A 17057-nucleotide genomic window follows, 5' to 3' on the forward strand; every position below is an offset into this window, starting at 1 on the left:
CTATGGCGGTGATGGTTCTGCTCAGGCAGAGCAGTGCTGATGCTCCTCATAAAGCTGTCGCTGCTGTGAAGGTTCTAGGTGACATCACAATCCCTATGGTTACATACACGACAAAGCTGGGTTGTTGTTGTTTACACTCTGCAAGGCCTGTGGAAGTGAGTGACATCATAGCACTGTAGTTCTGAGGGTTCTAGATGGATGCAACAATCTCCTGTTGCTTCTATGAAGGCCATAATAGACGACATCACCAAACAGCTCCATAGTCACATACACAGCAAAGGAGAGATGTTGTTTACACCTAGTGATGTCAGTGGTATTGAGTGACATCACAGCACAGTGCTAAGGCTCCTGGGCCTGGACACAGCAGCGGCTGCAATATCTCAACGGAGAATACGTTTATATCTATGTGTGTGTGTGCGCATATATATATATATATATATATATATATATATATATTTCTCCGCCGAAATCACTTTTAAACCCATTTCCACCTTTTTTTCCCTTCTCTTCCTCTTACTTTTTTTTCACGTTTTTTTACGTTTTTCTCCTTTTCGCCTCTTTTCTGGGCGTATTATTCTTCTTTTTCTTCTTTTTTTTCGTCTAATGCATACCCCATCAGTGCAGCAATGCTTATTCAATACCGCCAGCAGATGGAGACACTGGGGGATAATTTTCTAAGGATTTATACTGATTTTTCCTGTCTGAATTTGTCGCACAGAAAGTTGCAGGCCAAATATGTGTGACATTTCTGCGACTTTAGCTTCTAGAGCATTTTTACAACATTATACATAGGTGCTGAATACATAAAAAGCGACTGTTCAGCGACAGACAAGTCGCATCGGCTGAAAGTAGGCCAGAATGTCAGTCCATGTTGGAGCAGGTTTAGATACAGTCTAAAGCATAGATCTCAAAGTCTGTGCACAGAATTTAGCAAGGGCCTCGCACCTTCTGATGCATCAGGTAGGTGCACTATAGCATAGCCTAACCCTCTGTACTTTGGTCTATATTGATGCGGGACATAGACAGCCAGCTGATGACCAATCCATTAGTGCAATGGATGGCTGGAAGCATTTGTCTTTGCCTTTGCAATACCACAGAAGCAATGCATGGTCAATGTACAGCAATGACACACCTGTGTGAACAGCCAGGAGACCCCCCCATGTTATGTTACATAGTTACATAGTTAGTACGGTCGAAAAAAGACATATGTCCATCAAGTTCAACCAGGGAATTAAGGGGTAGGGGTGTGGCGCGATATTGGGGAAGGGATGAGATTTTATATTTCTTCATAAGCATTAATCTTATTTTGTCAATTAGGAACATTCAGCACCCACCCGCTATCAAGGCAGCTGCCTATCATGTCATGCCCTACCTGCACAGGTGTGCTGGCTACTCAAATGATCCAATTAAGGAGGCCATTTAGTCAGCAGCAGCAGAAGTCCTGTGCCTGGACGCTCCAACAGCGGCCAGACACAAGCAGAAGCAGCAGAAGCAGCAGCAGCACCACCTTTTGTTTTTTGGCTGCAGCAGCAGCAGCAGCAGCAGCAAGGCCCACAGGGCTGGCTAGCTGGCTAGCCAGCAAGCAGGTAGCAATGAAAGTAGGAATCTTTCTTTTTAACCCTGTAAGGGGGTGGTGCACTGTACCCGAAGATACTGCCATATCGGGTCAATGCATAGGGCGACGGAAGCAAGCTTCGAAATCGGCCCCCGTTCTCAAAAATCCATTTAATATATGGTCCCCAGATAGGGGACGTATCAGATATTAAACTGATAAGAACAGATACTACACTTGATCTTAGCCAAAAGGCCGAGAAGCGATAACCGTGAAAGGGGCGGGCCCAACAAGGTCCCCTTCATGGGCACTATCACTGCTTGCTGTCAGGGAGGCTGCCAGACAATTTTCCATGCACACTCTGGGCTGGGGGGCAGTCAACCACCAGTACACACAGCAGAACCTAAACCCATACCATTATTGCTAAGCAGCAAGACAGGGGCCCATTGCACTCCCACGGGGCCTTTTTAAATGCAATCCATAACCCGGATTTGCCAGGAACCCTTCTTACTCCTCCTACTTGCATGTGACACTGGGCTTAGGATCTGCATAGGAAACACACACACAAGCACACACCTACCTTTGTTGCCTGCAGATGCCTCCTTGGCTGTCCCCAAACGGTATCAAACCAACACCCACGGGAAGCTGTAAGCATAGAGGACATGCCTGCACCCCATTGGACTTACCTGTGTGGGTTAAATCCGGGTTATTTGACAACCTATGGCGGTGATGGTTCTGCTCAGGCAGAGCAGTGCTGATGCTCCTCATAAAGCTGTCGCTGCTGTGAAGGTTCTAGGTGACATCACAATCCCTATGGTTACATACACGACAAAGCTGGGTTGTTGTTGTTTACACTCTGCAAGGCCTGTGGAAGTGAGTGACATCATAGCACTGTAGTTCTGAGGGTTCTAGATGGATGCAACAATCTCCTGTTGCTTCTATGAAGGCCATAATAGACGACATCACCAAACAGCTCCATAGTCACATACACAGCAAAGGAGAGATGTTGTTTACACCTAGTGATGTCAGTGGTATTGAGTGACATCACAGCACAGTGCTAAGGCTCCTGGGCCTGGACACAGCAGCGGCTGCAATATCTCAACGGAGAATACGTTTATATCTATGTGTGTGTGTGCGCATATATATATATATATATATATATATATATATATATATTCTCCGCCGAAATCACTTTTAAACCCATTTCCACCTTTTTTTCCCTTCTCTTCCTCTTACTTTTTTTTCACGTTTTTTTACGTTTTTCTCCTTTTCGCCTCTTTTCTGGGCGTATTATTCTTCTTTTTCTTCTTTTTTTTCGTCTAATGCATACCCCATCAGTGCAGCAATGCTTATTCAATACCGCCAGCAGATGGAGACACTGGGGGATAATTTTCTAAGGATTTATACTGATTTTTCCTGTCTGAATTTGTCGCACAGAAAGTTGCAGGCCAAATATGTGTGACATTTCTGCGACTTTAGCTTCTAGAGCATTTTTACAACATTATACATAGGTGCTGAATACATAAAAAGCGACTGTTCAGCGACAGACAAGTCGCATCGGCTGAAAGTAGGCCAGAATGTCAGTCCATGTTGGAGCAGGTTTAGATACAGTCTAAAGCATAGATCTCAAAGTCTGTGCACAGAATTTAGCAAGGGCCTCGCACCTTCTGATGCATCAGGTAGGTGCACTATAGCATAGCCTAACCCTCTGTACTTTGGTCTATATTGATGCGGGACATAGACAGCCAGCTGATGACCAATCCATTAGTGCAATGGATGGCTGGAAGCATTTGTCTTTGCCTTTGCAATACCACAGAAGCAATGCATGGTCAATGTACAGCAATGACACACCTGTGTGAACAGCCAGGAGACCCCCCCATGTTATGTTACATAGTTACATAGTTAGTACGGTCGAAAAAAGACATATGTCCATCAAGTTCAACCAGGGAATTAAGGGGTAGGGGTGTGGCGCGATATTGGGGAAGGGATGAGATTTTATATTTCTTCATAAGCATTAATCTTATTTTGTCAATTAGGAACATTCAGCACCCACCCGCTATCAAGGCAGCTGCCTATCATGTCATGCCCTACCTGCACAGGTGTGCTGGCTACTCAAATGATCCAATTAAGGAGGCCATTTAGTCAGCAGCAGCAGAAGTCCTGTGCCTGGACGCTCCAACAGCGGCCAGACACAAGCAGAAGCAGCAGAAGCAGCAGCAGCACCACCTTTTGTTTTTTGGCTGCAGCAGCAGCAGCAGCAGCAGCAAGGCCCACAGGGCTGGCTAGCTGGCTAGCCAGCAAGCAGGTAGCAATGAAAGTAGGAATCTTTCTTTTTAACCCTGTAAGGGGGTGGTGCACTGTACCCGAAGATACTGCCATATCGGGTCAATGCATAGGGCGACGGAAGCAAGCTTCGAAATCGGCCCCCGTTCTCAAAAATCCATTTAATATATGGTCCCCAGATAGGGGACGTATCAGATATTAAACTGATAAGAACAGATACTACACTTGATCTTAGCCAAAAGGCCGAGAAGCGATAACCGTGAAAGGGGCGGGCCCAACAAGGTCCCCTTCATGGGCACTATCACTGCTTGCTGTCAGGGAGGCTGCCAGACAATTTTCCATGCACACTCTGGGCTGGGGGGCAGTCAACCACCAGTACACACAGCAGAACCTAAACCCATACCATTATTGCTAAGCAGCAAGACAGGGGCCCATTGCACTCCCACGGGGCCTTTTTAAATGCAATCCATAACCCGGATTTGCCAGGAACCCTTCTTACTCCTCCTACTTGCATGTGACACTGGGCTTAGGATCTGCATAGGAAACACACACACAAGCACACACCTACCTTTGTTGCCTGCAGATGCCTCCTTGGCTGTCCCCAAACGGTATCAAACCAACACCCACGGGAAGCTGTAAGCATAGAGGACATGCCTGCACCCCATTGGACTTACCTGTGTGGGTTAAATCCGGGTTATTTGACAACCTATGGCGGTGATGGTTCTGCTCAGGCAGAGCAGTGCTGATGCTCCTCATAAAGCTGTCGCTGCTGTGAAGGTTCTAGGTGACATCACAATCCCTATGGTTACATACACGACAAAGCTGGGTTGTTGTTGTTTACACTCTGCAAGGCCTGTGGAAGTGAGTGACATCATAGCACTGTAGTTCTGAGGGTTCTAGATGGATGCAACAATCTCCTGTTGCTTCTATGAAGGCCATAATAGACGACATCACCAAACAGCTCCATAGTCACATACACAGCAAAGGAGAGATGTTGTTTACACCTAGTGATGTCAGTGGTATTGAGTGACATCACAGCACAGTGCTAAGGCTCCTGGGCCTGGACACAGCAGCGGCTGCAATATCTCAACGGAGAATACGTTTATATCTATGTGTGTGTGTGCGCATATATATATATATATATATATATATATATATATATTTCTCCGCCGAAATCACTTTTAAACCCATTTCCACCTTTTTTTCCCTTCTCTTCCTCTTACTTTTTTTTCACGTTTTTTTACGTTTTTCTCCTTTTCGCCTCTTTTCTGGGCGTATTATTCTTCTTTTTCTTCTTTTTTTTCGTCTAATGCATACCCCATCAGTGCAGCAATGCTTATTCAATACCGCCAGCAGATGGAGACACTGGGGGATAATTTTCTAAGGATTTATACTGATTTTTCCTGTCTGAATTTGTCGCACAGAAAGTTGCAGGCCAAATATGTGTGACATTTCTGCGACTTTAGCTTCTAGAGCATTTTTACAACATTATACATAGGTGCTGAATACATAAAAAGCGACTGTTCAGCGACAGACAAGTCGCATCGGCTGAAAGTAGGCCAGAATGTCAGTCCATGTTGGAGCAGGTTTAGATACAGTCTAAAGCATAGATCTCAAAGTCTGTGCACAGAATTTAGCAAGGGCCTCGCACCTTCTGATGCATCAGGTAGGTGCACTATAGCATAGCCTAACCCTCTGTACTTTGGTCTATATTGATGCGGGACATAGACAGCCAGCTGATGACCAATCCATTAGTGCAATGGATGGCTGGAAGCATTTGTCTTTGCCTTTGCAATACCACAGAAGCAATGCATGGTCAATGTACAGCAATGACACACCTGTGTGAACAGCCAGGAGACCCCCCCATGTTATGTTACATAGTTACATAGTTAGTACGGTCGAAAAAAGACATATGTCCATCAAGTTCAACCAGGGAATTAAGGGGTAGGGGTGTGGCGCGATATTGGGGAAGGGATGAGATTTTATATTTCTTCATAAGCATTAATCTTATTTTGTCAATTAGGAACATTCAGCACCCACCCGCTATCAAGGCAGCTGCCTATCATGTCATGCCCTACCTGCACAGGTGTGCTGGCTACTCAAATGATCCAATTAAGGAGGCCATTTAGTCAGCAGCAGCAGAAGTCCTGTGCCTGGACGCTCCAACAGCGGCCAGACACAAGCAGAAGCAGCAGAAGCAGCAGCAGCACCACCTTTTGTTTTTTGGCTGCAGCAGCAGCAGCAGCAGCAGCAAGGCCCACAGGGCTGGCTAGCTGGCTAGCCAGCAAGCAGGTAGCAATGAAAGTAGGAATCTTTCTTTTTAACCCTGTAAGGGGGTGGTGCACTGTACCCGAAGATACTGCCATATCGGGTCAATGCATAGGGCGACGGAAGCAAGCTTCGAAATCGGCCCCCGTTCTCAAAAATCCATTTAATATATGGTCCCCAGATAGGGGACGTATCAGATATTAAACTGATAAGAACAGATACTACACTTGATCTTAGCCAAAAGGCCGAGAAGCGATAACCGTGAAAGGGGCGGGCCCAACAAGGTCCCCTTCATGGGCACTATCACTGCTTGCTGTCAGGGAGGCTGCCAGACAATTTTCCATGCACACTCTGGGCTGGGGGGCAGTCAACCACCAGTACACACAGCAGAACCTAAACCCATACCATTATTGCTAAGCAGCAAGACAGGGGCCCATTGCACTCCCACGGGGCCTTTTTAAATGCAATCCATAACCCGGATTTGCCAGGAACCCTTCTTACTCCTCCTACTTGCATGTGACACTGGGCTTAGGATCTGCATAGGAAACACACACACAAGCACACACCTACCTTTGTTGCCTGCAGATGCCTCCTTGGCTGTCCCCAAACGGTATCAAACCAACACCCACGGGAAGCTGTAAGCATAGAGGACATGCCTGCACCCCATTGGACTTACCTGTGTGGGTTAAATCCGGGTTATTTGACAACCTATGGCGGTGATGGTTCTGCTCAGGCAGAGCAGTGCTGATGCTCCTCATAAAGCTGTCGCTGCTGTGAAGGTTCTAGGTGACATCACAATCCCTATGGTTACATACACGACAAAGCTGGGTTGTTGTTGTTTACACTCTGCAAGGCCTGTGGAAGTGAGTGACATCATAGCACTGTAGTTCTGAGGGTTCTAGATGGATGCAACAATCTCCTGTTGCTTCTATGAAGGCCATAATAGACGACATCACCAAACAGCTCCATAGTCACATACACAGCAAAGGAGAGATGTTGTTTACACCTAGTGATGTCAGTGGTATTGAGTGACATCACAGCACAGTGCTAAGGCTCCTGGGCCTGGACACAGCAGCGGCTGCAATATCTCAACGGAGAATACGTTTATATATATGTGTGTGTGTGCGCGTATATATATATATATATATATATATATATATATATATATATATATTTCTCCGCCGAAATCACTTTTAAACCCATTTCCACCTTTTTTTCCCTTCTCTTCCTCTTACTTTTTTTTCACGTTTTTTTACGTTTTTCTCCTTTTCGCCTCTTTTCTGGGCGTATTATTCTTCTTTTTCTTCTTTTTTTTCGTCTAATGCATACCCCATCAGTGCAGCAATGCTTATTCAATACCGCCAGCAGATGGAGACACTGGGGGATAATTTTCTAAGGATTTATACTGATTTTTCCTGTCTGAATTTGTCGCACAGAAAGTTGCAGGCCAAATATGTGTGACATTTCTGCGACTTTAGCTTCTAGAGCATTTTTACAACATTATACATAGGTGCTGAATACATAAAAAGCGACTGTTCAGCGACAGACAAGTCGCATCGGCTGAAAGTAGGCCAGAATGTCAGTCCATGTTGGAGCAGGTTTAGATACAGTCTAAAGCATAGATCTCAAAGTCTGTGCACAGAATTTAGCAAGGGCCTCGCACCTTCTGATGCATCAGGTAGGTGCACTATAGCATAGCCTAACCCTCTGTACTTTGGTCTATATTGATGCGGGACATAGACAGCCAGCTGATGACCAATCCATTAGTGCAATGGATGGCTGGAAGCATTTGTCTTTGCCTTTGCAATACCACAGAAGCAATGCATGGTCAATGTACAGCAATGACACACCTGTGTGAACAGCCAGGAGACCCCCCCCATGTTATGTTACATAGTTACATAGTTAGTACGGTCGAAAAAAGACATATGTCCATCAAGTTCAACCAGGGAATTAAGGGGTAGGGGTGTGGCGCGATATTGGGGAAGGGATGAGATTTTATATTTCTTCATAAGCATTAATCTTATTTTGTCAATTAGGAACATTCAGCACCCACCCGCTATCAAGGCAGCTGCCTATCATGTCATGCCCTACCTGCACAGGTGTGCTGGCTACTCAAATGATCCAATTAAGGAGGCCATTTAGTCAGCAGCAGCAGAAGTCCTGTGCCTGGACGCTCCAACAGCGGCCAGACACAAGCAGAAGCAGCAGAAGCAGCAGCAGCACCACCTTTTGTTTTTTGGCTGCAGCAGCAGCAGCAGCAGCAGCAAGGCCCACAGGGCTGGCTAGCTGGCTAGCCAGCAAGCAGGTAGCAATGAAAGTAGGAATCTTTCTTTTTAACCCTGTAAGGGGGTGGTGCACTGTACCCGAAGATACTGCCATATCGGGTCAATGCATAGGGCGACGGAAGCAAGCTTCGAAATCGGCCCCCGTTCTCAAAAATCCATTTAATATATGGTCCCCAGATAGGGGACGTATCAGATATTAAACTGATAAGAACAGATACTACACTTGATCTTAGCCAAAAGGCCGAGAAGCGATAACCGTGAAAGGGGCGGGCCCAACAAGGTCCCCTTCATGGGCACTATCACTGCTTGCTGTCAGGGAGGCTGCCAGACAATTTTCCATGCACACTCTGGGCTGGGGGGCAGTCAACCACCAGTACACACAGCAGAACCTAAACCCATACCATTATTGCTAAGCAGCAAGACAGGGGCCCATTGCACTCCCACGGGGCCTTTTTAAATGCAATCCATAACCCGGATTTGCCAGGAACCCTTCTTACTCCTCCTACTTGCATGTGACACTGGGCTTAGGATCTGCATAGGAAACACACACACAAGCACACACCTACCTTTGTTGCCTGCAGATGCCTCCTTGGCTGTCCCCAAACGGTATCAAACCAACACCCACGGGAAGCTGTAAGCATAGAGGACATGCCTGCACCCCATTGGACTTACCTGTGTGGGTTAAATCCGGGTTATTTGACAACCTATGGCGGTGATGGTTCTGCTCAGGCAGAGCAGTGCTGATGCTCCTCATAAAGCTGTCGCTGCTGTGAAGGTTCTAGGTGACATCACAATCCCTATGGTTACATACACGACAAAGCTGGGTTGTTGTTGTTTACACTCTGCAAGGCCTGTGGAAGTGAGTGACATCATAGCACTGTAGTTCTGAGGGTTCTAGATGGATGCAACAATCTCCTGTTGCTTCTATGAAGGCCATAATAGACGACATCACCAAACAGCTCCATAGTCACATACACAGCAAAGGAGAGATGTTGTTTACACCTAGTGATGTCAGTGGTATTGAGTGACATCACAGCACAGTGCTAAGGCTCCTGGGCCTGGACACAGCAGCGGCTGCAATATCTCAACGGAGAATACGTTTATATATATGTGTGTGTGTGCGCGTATATATATATATATATATATATATATATATATATATATATATATTTCTCCGCCGAAATCACTTTTAAACCCATTTCCACCTTTTTTTCCCTTCTCTTCCTCTTACTTTTTTTTCACGTTTTTTTACGTTTTTCTCCTTTTCGCCTCTTTTCTGGGCGTATTATTCTTCTTTTTCTTCTTTTTTTTCGTCTAATGCATACCCCATCAGTGCAGCAATGCTTATTCAATACCGCCAGCAGATGGAGACACTGGGGGATAATTTTCTAAGGATTTATACTGATTTTTCCTGTCTGAATTTGTCGCACAGAAAGTTGCAGGCCAAATATGTGTGACATTTCTGCGACTTTAGCTTCTAGAGCATTTTTACAACATTATACATAGGTGCTGAATACATAAAAAGCGACTGTTCAGCGACAGACAAGTCGCATCGGCTGAAAGTAGGCCAGAATGTCAGTCCATGTTGGAGCAGGTTTAGATACAGTCTAAAGCATAGATCTCAAAGTCTGTGCACAGAATTTAGCAAGGGCCTCGCACCTTCTGATGCATCAGGTAGGTGCACTATAGCATAGCCTAACCCTCTGTACTTTGGTCTATATTGATGCGGGACATAGACAGCCAGCTGATGACCAATCCATTAGTGCAATGGATGGCTGGAAGCATTTGTCTTTGCCTTTGCAATACCACAGAAGCAATGCATGGTCAATGTACAGCAATGACACACCTGTGTGAACAGCCAGGAGACCCCCCCATGTTATGTTACATAGTTACATAGTTAGTACGGTCGAAAAAAGACATATGTCCATCAAGTTCAACCAGGGAATTAAGGGGTAGGGGTGTGGCGCGATATTGGGGAAGGGATGAGATTTTATATTTCTTCATAAGCATTAATCTTATTTTGTCAATTAGGAACATTCAGCACCCACCCGCTATCAAGGCAGCTGCCTATCATGTCATGCCCTACCTGCACAGGTGTGCTGGCTACTCAAATGATCCAATTAAGGAGGCCATTTAGTCAGCAGCAGCAGAAGTCCTGTGCCTGGACGCTCCAACAGCGGCCAGACACAAGCAGAAGCAGCAGAAGCAGCAGCAGCACCACCTTTTGTTTTTTGGCTGCAGCAGCAGCAGCAGCAGCAGCAAGGCCCACAGGGCTGGCTAGCTGGCTAGCCAGCAAGCAGGTAGCAATGAAAGTAGGAATCTTTCTTTTTAACCCTGTAAGGGGGTGGTGCACTGTACCCGAAGATACTGCCATATCGGGTCAATGCATAGGGCGACGGAAGCAAGCTTCGAAATCGGCCCCCGTTCTCAAAAATCCATTTAATATATGGTCCCCAGATAGGGGACGTATCAGATATTAAACTGATAAGAACAGATACTACACTTGATCTTCCAAAAGGCCGAGAAGCGATAACCGTGAAAGGGGCGGGCCCAACAAGGTCCCCTTCATGGGCACTATCACTGCTTGCTGTCAGGGAGGCTGCCAGACAATTTTCCATGCACACTCTGGGCTGGGGGGCAGTCAACCACCAGTACACACAGCAGAACCTAAACCCATACCATTATTGCTAAGCAGCAAGACAGGGGCCCATTGCACTCCCACGGGGCCTTTTTAAATGCAATCCATAACCCGGATTTGCCAGGAACCCTTCTTACTCCTCCTACTTGCATGTGACACTGGGCTTAGGATCTGCATAGGAAACACACACACAAGCACACACCTACCTTTGTTGCCTGCAGATGCCTCCTTGGCTGTCCCCAAACGGTATCAAACCAACACCCACGGGAAGCTGTAAGCATAGAGGACATGCCTGCACCCCATTGGACTTACCTGTGTGGGTTAAATCCGGGTTATTTGACAACCTATGGCGGTGATGGTTCTGCTCAGGCAGAGCAGTGCTGATGCTCCTCATAAAGCTGTCGCTGCTGTGAAGGTTCTAGGTGACATCACAATCCCTATGGTTACATACACGACAAAGCTGGGTTGTTGTTGTTTACACTCTGCAAGGCCTGTGGAAGTGAGTGACATCATAGCACTGTAGTTCTGAGGGTTCTAGATGGATGCAACAATCTCCTGTTGCTTCTATGAAGGCCATAATAGACGACATCACCAAACAGCTCCATAGTCACATACACAGCAAAGGAGAGATGTTGTTTACACCTAGTGATGTCAGTGGTATTGAGTGACATCACAGCACAGTGCTAAGGCTCCTGGGCCTGGACACAGCAGCGGCTGCAATATCTCAACGGAGAATACGTTTATATATATGTGTGTGTGTGCGCGTATATATATATATATATATATATATATATATATATATATATATATATTTCTCCGCCGAAATCACTTTTAAACCCATTTCCACCTTTTTTTCCCTTCTCTTCCTCTTACTTTTTTTTCACGTTTTTTTACGTTTTTCTCCTTTTCGCCTCTTTTCTGGGCGTATTATTCTTCTTTTTCTTCTTTTTTTTCGTCTAATGCATACCCCATCAGTGCAGCAATGCTTATTCAATACCGCCAGCAGATGGAGACACTGGGGGATAATTTTCTAAGGATTTATACTGATTTTTCCTGTCTGAATTTGTCGCACAGAAAGTTGCAGGCCAAATATGTGTGACATTTCTGCGACTTTAGCTTCTAGAGCATTTTTACAACATTATACATAGGTGCTGAATACATAAAAAGCGACTGTTCAGCGACGAGACAAGTCGCATCGGCTGAAAGTAGGCCAGAATGTCAGTCCATGTTGGAGCAGGTTTAGATACAGTCTAAAGCATAGATCTCAAAGTCTGTGCACAGAATTTAGCAAGGGCCTCGCACCTTCTGATGCATCAGGTAGGTGCACTATAGCATAGCCTAACCCTCTGTACTTTGGTCTATATTGATGCGGGACATAGACAGCCAGCTGATGACCAATCCATTAGTGCAATGGATGGCTGGAAGCATTTGTCTTTGCCTTTGCAATACCACAGAAGCAATGCATGGTCAATGTACAGCAATGACACACCTGTGTGAACAGCCAGGAGACCCCCCCATGTTATGTTACATAGTTACATAGTTAGTACGGTCGAAAAAAGACATATGTCCATCAAGTTCAACAGGGAATTAAGGGGTAGGGGTGTGGCGCGATATTGGGGAAGGGATGAGATTTTATATTTCTTCATAAGCATTAATCTTATTTTGTCAATTAGGAACATTCAGCACCCACCCGCTATCAAGGCAGCTGCCTATCATGTCATGCCCTACCTGCACAGGTGTGCTGGCTACTCAAATGATCCAATTAAGGAGGCCATTTAGTCAGCAGCAGCAGAAGTCCTGTGCCTGGACGCTCCAACAGCGGCCAGACACAAGCAGAAGCAGCAGAAGCAGCAGCAGCACCACCTTTTGTTTTTTGGCTGCAGCAGCAGCAGCAGCAGCAGCAAGGCCCACAGGGCTGGCTAGCTGGCTAGCCAGCAAGCAGGTAGCAATGAAAGTAGGAATCTTTCTTTTTAACCCTGTAAGGGGGGTGGTGCACTGTACCCGAAGATACTGCCATATCGGGTCAATGCATAGGGCGACGGAAGCAAGCTTCGAAATCGGCCCCCGTTCTCAAAAATCCATTTAATATATGGTCCCCAGATAGGGGACGTATCAGATATTAAACCTGATAAGAACAGATACTACACTTGATCTTAGCCAAAAGGCCGAGAAGCGATAACCGTGAAAAGGGGCGGGCCCAACAAGGTCCCCTTCATGGGCAACTATCACTGCTTGCTGTCAGGGAGGCTGCCAGACATTTTTCCATGCACACTCTGGGCTGGGGGGCAGTCAACCACCAGTACACACAGCAGAACCTAAACCCATACCATTATTGCTAAGCAGCAAGACAGGGGCCCATTGCACTCCCACGGGGCCTTTTTAAATGCAATCCATAACCCGGATTTGCCAGGAACCCTTCTTACTCCTCCTACTTGCATGTGACACTGGGCTTAGGATCTGCATAGGAAACACACACACAAGCACACACCTACCTTTGTTGCCTGCAGATGCCTCCTTGGCTGTCCCCAAACGGTATCAAACCAACACCCACGGGAAGCTTGTAAGCATAGAGGACATGCCTGCACCCCATTGGACTTACCTGTGTGGGTTAAATCCGGGTTATTTGACAACCTATGGCGGTGATGGTTCTGCTCAGGCAGAGCAGTGCTGATGCTCCTCATAAAGCTGTCGCTGCTGTGAAGGTTCTAGGTGACATCACAATCCCTATGGTTACATACACGACAAAGCTGGGTTGTTGTTGTTTACACTCTGCAAGGCCTGTGGAAGTGAGTGACATCATAGCACTGTAGTTCTGAGGGTTCTAGATGGATGCAACAATCTCCTGTTGCTTCTATGAAGGCCATAATAGACGACATCACCAAACAGCTCCATAGTCCACATACACAGCAAAGGAGAGATGTTGTTTACACCTAGTGATGTCAGTGGTATTGAGTGACATCACAGCACAGTGCTAAGGCTCCTGGGCCTGGACACAGCAGCGGCTGCAATATCTCAACGGAGAATACGTTTATATATATGTGTGTGTGTGCGCGTATATATATATATATATATATATATATATATTTATATATATTTCTCCGCCGAAATCACTTTTAAACCCATTTCCACCTTTTTTTTCCCTTCTCTTTCCTCTTACTTTTTTTTTCACGTTTTTTTACGTTTTTCTCCTTTTCGCCTCTTTTCTGGGCGTATTATTCTTCTTTTTCTTCTTTTTTTTCGTCTAATGCATACCCCATCAGTGCAGCAATGCTTATTCAATACCGCCAGCAGATGGAGACACTGGGGGATAATTTTCTAAGGATTTATACTGATTTTTCCTGTCTGAATTTGTCGCACAGAAAGTTGCAGGCCAAATATGTGTGACATTTCTGCGACTTTAGCTTCTAGAGCATTTTTACACATTATACATAGGTTGCTGAATACATAAAAAGCGACTGTTCAGCGGACAGACAAGTCGCATCGGCTGAAAGTAGGCCAGAATGTCAGTCCATGTTGGAGCAGGTTTAGATACAGTCTAAAGCATAGATCTCAAAGTCTGTGCACAGAATTTAGCAAGGGCCTCGCACCTTCTGATGCATCAGGTAGGTGCACTATAGCATAGCCTAACCCTCTGTACTTTGGTCTATATTGATGCGGGACATAGACAGCCAGCTGATGACCAATCCATTAGTGCAATGGATGGCTGGAAGCATTTGTCTTTGCCTTTGCAATACCACAGAAGCAATGCATGGTCAATGTACAGCAATGACACACCTGTGTGAACAGCCAGGAGACCCCCCCATGTTATGTTACATAGTTACATAGTTAGTACGGTCGAAAAAAGACATATGTCCATCAAGTTCAACCAGGGAATTAAGGGGTAGGGGTGTTGGCGCGATATTGGGGAAGGGATGAGATTTTATATTTCTTCATAAGCATTAATCTTATTTTGTCAATTAGGAACATTCAGCACCCACCCGCTATCAAGGCAGCTGCCTATCATGTCATGCCCTACCTGCACAGGTGTGCTGGCTACTCAAATGATCCAATTAAGGAGGCCATTTAGTCAGCAGCAGCAGAAGTCCTGTGCCTGGACCGCTCCAACAGCGGCCAGACACAAGCAGAAGCAGCAGAAGCAGCAGCAGCACCACCTTTTGTTTTTTGGCTGCAGCAGCAGCAGCAGCAGCAGCAAGGCCCACAGGGCTGGCTAGCTGGCTAGCCAGCAAGCAGGTAGCAATGAAAGTAGGAATCTTTCTTTTTAACCCTGTAAGGGGGTGGTGCACTGTACCCGAAGATACTGCCATATCGGGTCAATGCATAGGGCGACGGAAGCAAGCTTCGAAATCGGCCCCCGTTCTCAAAAATCCATTAATATATGGTCCCCAGATAGGGGACGTATCAGATATTAAACTGATAAGAACAGATACTACACTTGATCTTAGCCAAAAGGCCGAGAAGCGATAACCGTGAAAGGGGCGGGCCCAACAAGGTCCCCTTCATGGGCACTATCACTGCTTGCTGTCAGGGAGGCTGCCAGACAATTTCCATGCAACACTCTGGGCTGGGGGGCAGTCAACCACCAGTACACACAGCAGAACCTAAACCCATACCATTATTGCTAAGCAGCAAGACAGGGGCCCATTGCACTCCCACGGGGCCTTTTTAAATGCAATCCATAACCCGGATTTGCCAGGAACCCTTCTTACTCCTCCTACTTGCATGTGACACTGGGCTTAGGATCTGCATAGGAAACACACACACAAGCACACACCTACCTTTGTTGCCTGCAGATGCCTCCTTGGCTGTCCCCAAACGGTATCAAACCAACACCCACGGGAAGCTGTAAGCATAGAGGACATGCCTGCACCCCATTGGACTTACCTGTGTGGGTTAAATCCGGGTTATTTGACAACCTATGGCGGTGATGGTTCTGCTCAGGCAGAGCAGTGCTGATGCTCCTCATAAAGCTGTCGCTGCTGTGAAGGTTCTAGGTGACATCACAATCCCTATGGTTACATACACGACAAAGCTGGGTTGTTGTTGTTTACACTCTGCAAGGCCTGTGGAAGTGAGTGACATCATAGCACTGTAGTTCTGAGGGTTCTAGATGGATGCAACAATCTCCTGTTGCTTCTATGAAGGCCATAATAGACGACATCACCAAACAGCTCCATAGTCACATACACAGCAAAGGAGAGATGTTGTTTACACCTAGTGATGTCAGTGGTATTGAGTGACATCACAGCACAGTGCTAAGGCTCCTGGGCCTGGACACAGCAGCGGCTGCAATATCTCAACGGAGAATACGTTTATATATATGTGTGTGTGTGCGCGTATATATATATATATATATATATATATATATATATATATATATATATTCTCCGCCGAAATCACTTTTAAACCCATTTCCACCTTTTTTTCCCTTCTCTTCCTCTTACTTTTTTTTCACGTTTTTTTACGTTTTTCTCCTTTTCGCCTCTTTTCTGGGCGTATTATTCTTCTTTTTCTTCTTTTTTTTCGTCTAATGCATACCCCATCAGTGCAGCAATGCTTATTCAATACCGCCAGCAGATGGAGACACTGGGGGATAATTTTCTAAGGATTTATACTGATTTTTCCTGTCTGAATTTGTCGCACAGAAAGTTGCAGGCCAAATATGTGTGACATTTCTGCGACTTTAGCTTCTAGAGCATTTTTACAACATTATACATAGGTGCTGAATACATAAAAAGCGACTGTTCAGCGACAGACAAGTCGCATCGGCTGAAAGTAGGCCAGAATGTCAGTCCATGTTGGAGCAGGTTTAGATACAGTCTAAAGCATAGATCTCAAAGTCTGTGCACAGAATTTAGCAAGGGCCTCTCGCACCTTCTGATGCATCAGGTAGGTGCACTATAGCATAGCCTAACCCTCTGTACTTTGGTCTATATTGATGCGGGACATAGACAGCCAGCTGATGACCAATCCATTAGTGCAATGGATGGCTGGAAGCATTTGTCTTTGCCTTTGCAATACCACAGAAGCAATG

The 17057-nt window shown here is 45.9% G+C and overlaps 7 non-coding genes across 7 annotated transcripts; all 7 read right to left on the minus strand.

Moving 5' to 3' along the window:
- Positions 1-1628: 1628 nt before the first annotated feature.
- LOC130308795 (U2 spliceosomal RNA) lies at positions 1629-1819 on the minus strand. Its single transcript, XR_008857728.1, has one exon. It is a non-coding gene; the product is annotated as a U2 spliceosomal RNA (small nuclear RNA).
- Positions 1820-3899: 2080 nt separating this feature from the next.
- Positions 3900-4090, minus strand: LOC130308796 (U2 spliceosomal RNA). Its single transcript, XR_008857729.1, has one exon. It is a non-coding gene; the product is annotated as a U2 spliceosomal RNA (small nuclear RNA).
- Positions 4091-6169: 2079 nt separating this feature from the next.
- LOC130308797 (U2 spliceosomal RNA) lies at positions 6170-6360 on the minus strand. The gene has a single exon (XR_008857730.1). It is a non-coding gene; the product is annotated as a U2 spliceosomal RNA (small nuclear RNA).
- A 2090-nt stretch (positions 6361-8450) lies between these two features.
- LOC130308798 (U2 spliceosomal RNA) lies at positions 8451-8641 on the minus strand. The gene has a single exon (XR_008857731.1). It is a non-coding gene; the product is annotated as a U2 spliceosomal RNA (small nuclear RNA).
- Positions 8642-10730: 2089 nt separating this feature from the next.
- Positions 10731-10919, minus strand: LOC130308802 (U2 spliceosomal RNA). Its single transcript, XR_008857735.1, has one exon. It is a non-coding gene; the product is annotated as a U2 spliceosomal RNA (small nuclear RNA).
- A 2092-nt stretch (positions 10920-13011) lies between these two features.
- Positions 13012-13203, minus strand: LOC130308801 (U2 spliceosomal RNA). Its single transcript, XR_008857734.1, has one exon. It is a non-coding gene; the product is annotated as a U2 spliceosomal RNA (small nuclear RNA).
- Positions 13204-15298: 2095 nt separating this feature from the next.
- LOC130308800 (U2 spliceosomal RNA) lies at positions 15299-15488 on the minus strand. The gene has a single exon (XR_008857733.1). It is a non-coding gene; the product is annotated as a U2 spliceosomal RNA (small nuclear RNA).
- Between the last annotated feature and the right edge of the window lie 1569 nt (positions 15489-17057).

This window comes from Hyla sarda, unplaced genomic scaffold, assembly GCF_029499605.1.
Source record: "Hyla sarda isolate aHylSar1 unplaced genomic scaffold, aHylSar1.hap1 scaffold_1494, whole genome shotgun sequence".
NCBI classification, from domain to species: Eukaryota; Metazoa; Chordata; class Amphibia; order Anura; family Hylidae; genus Hyla; species Hyla sarda.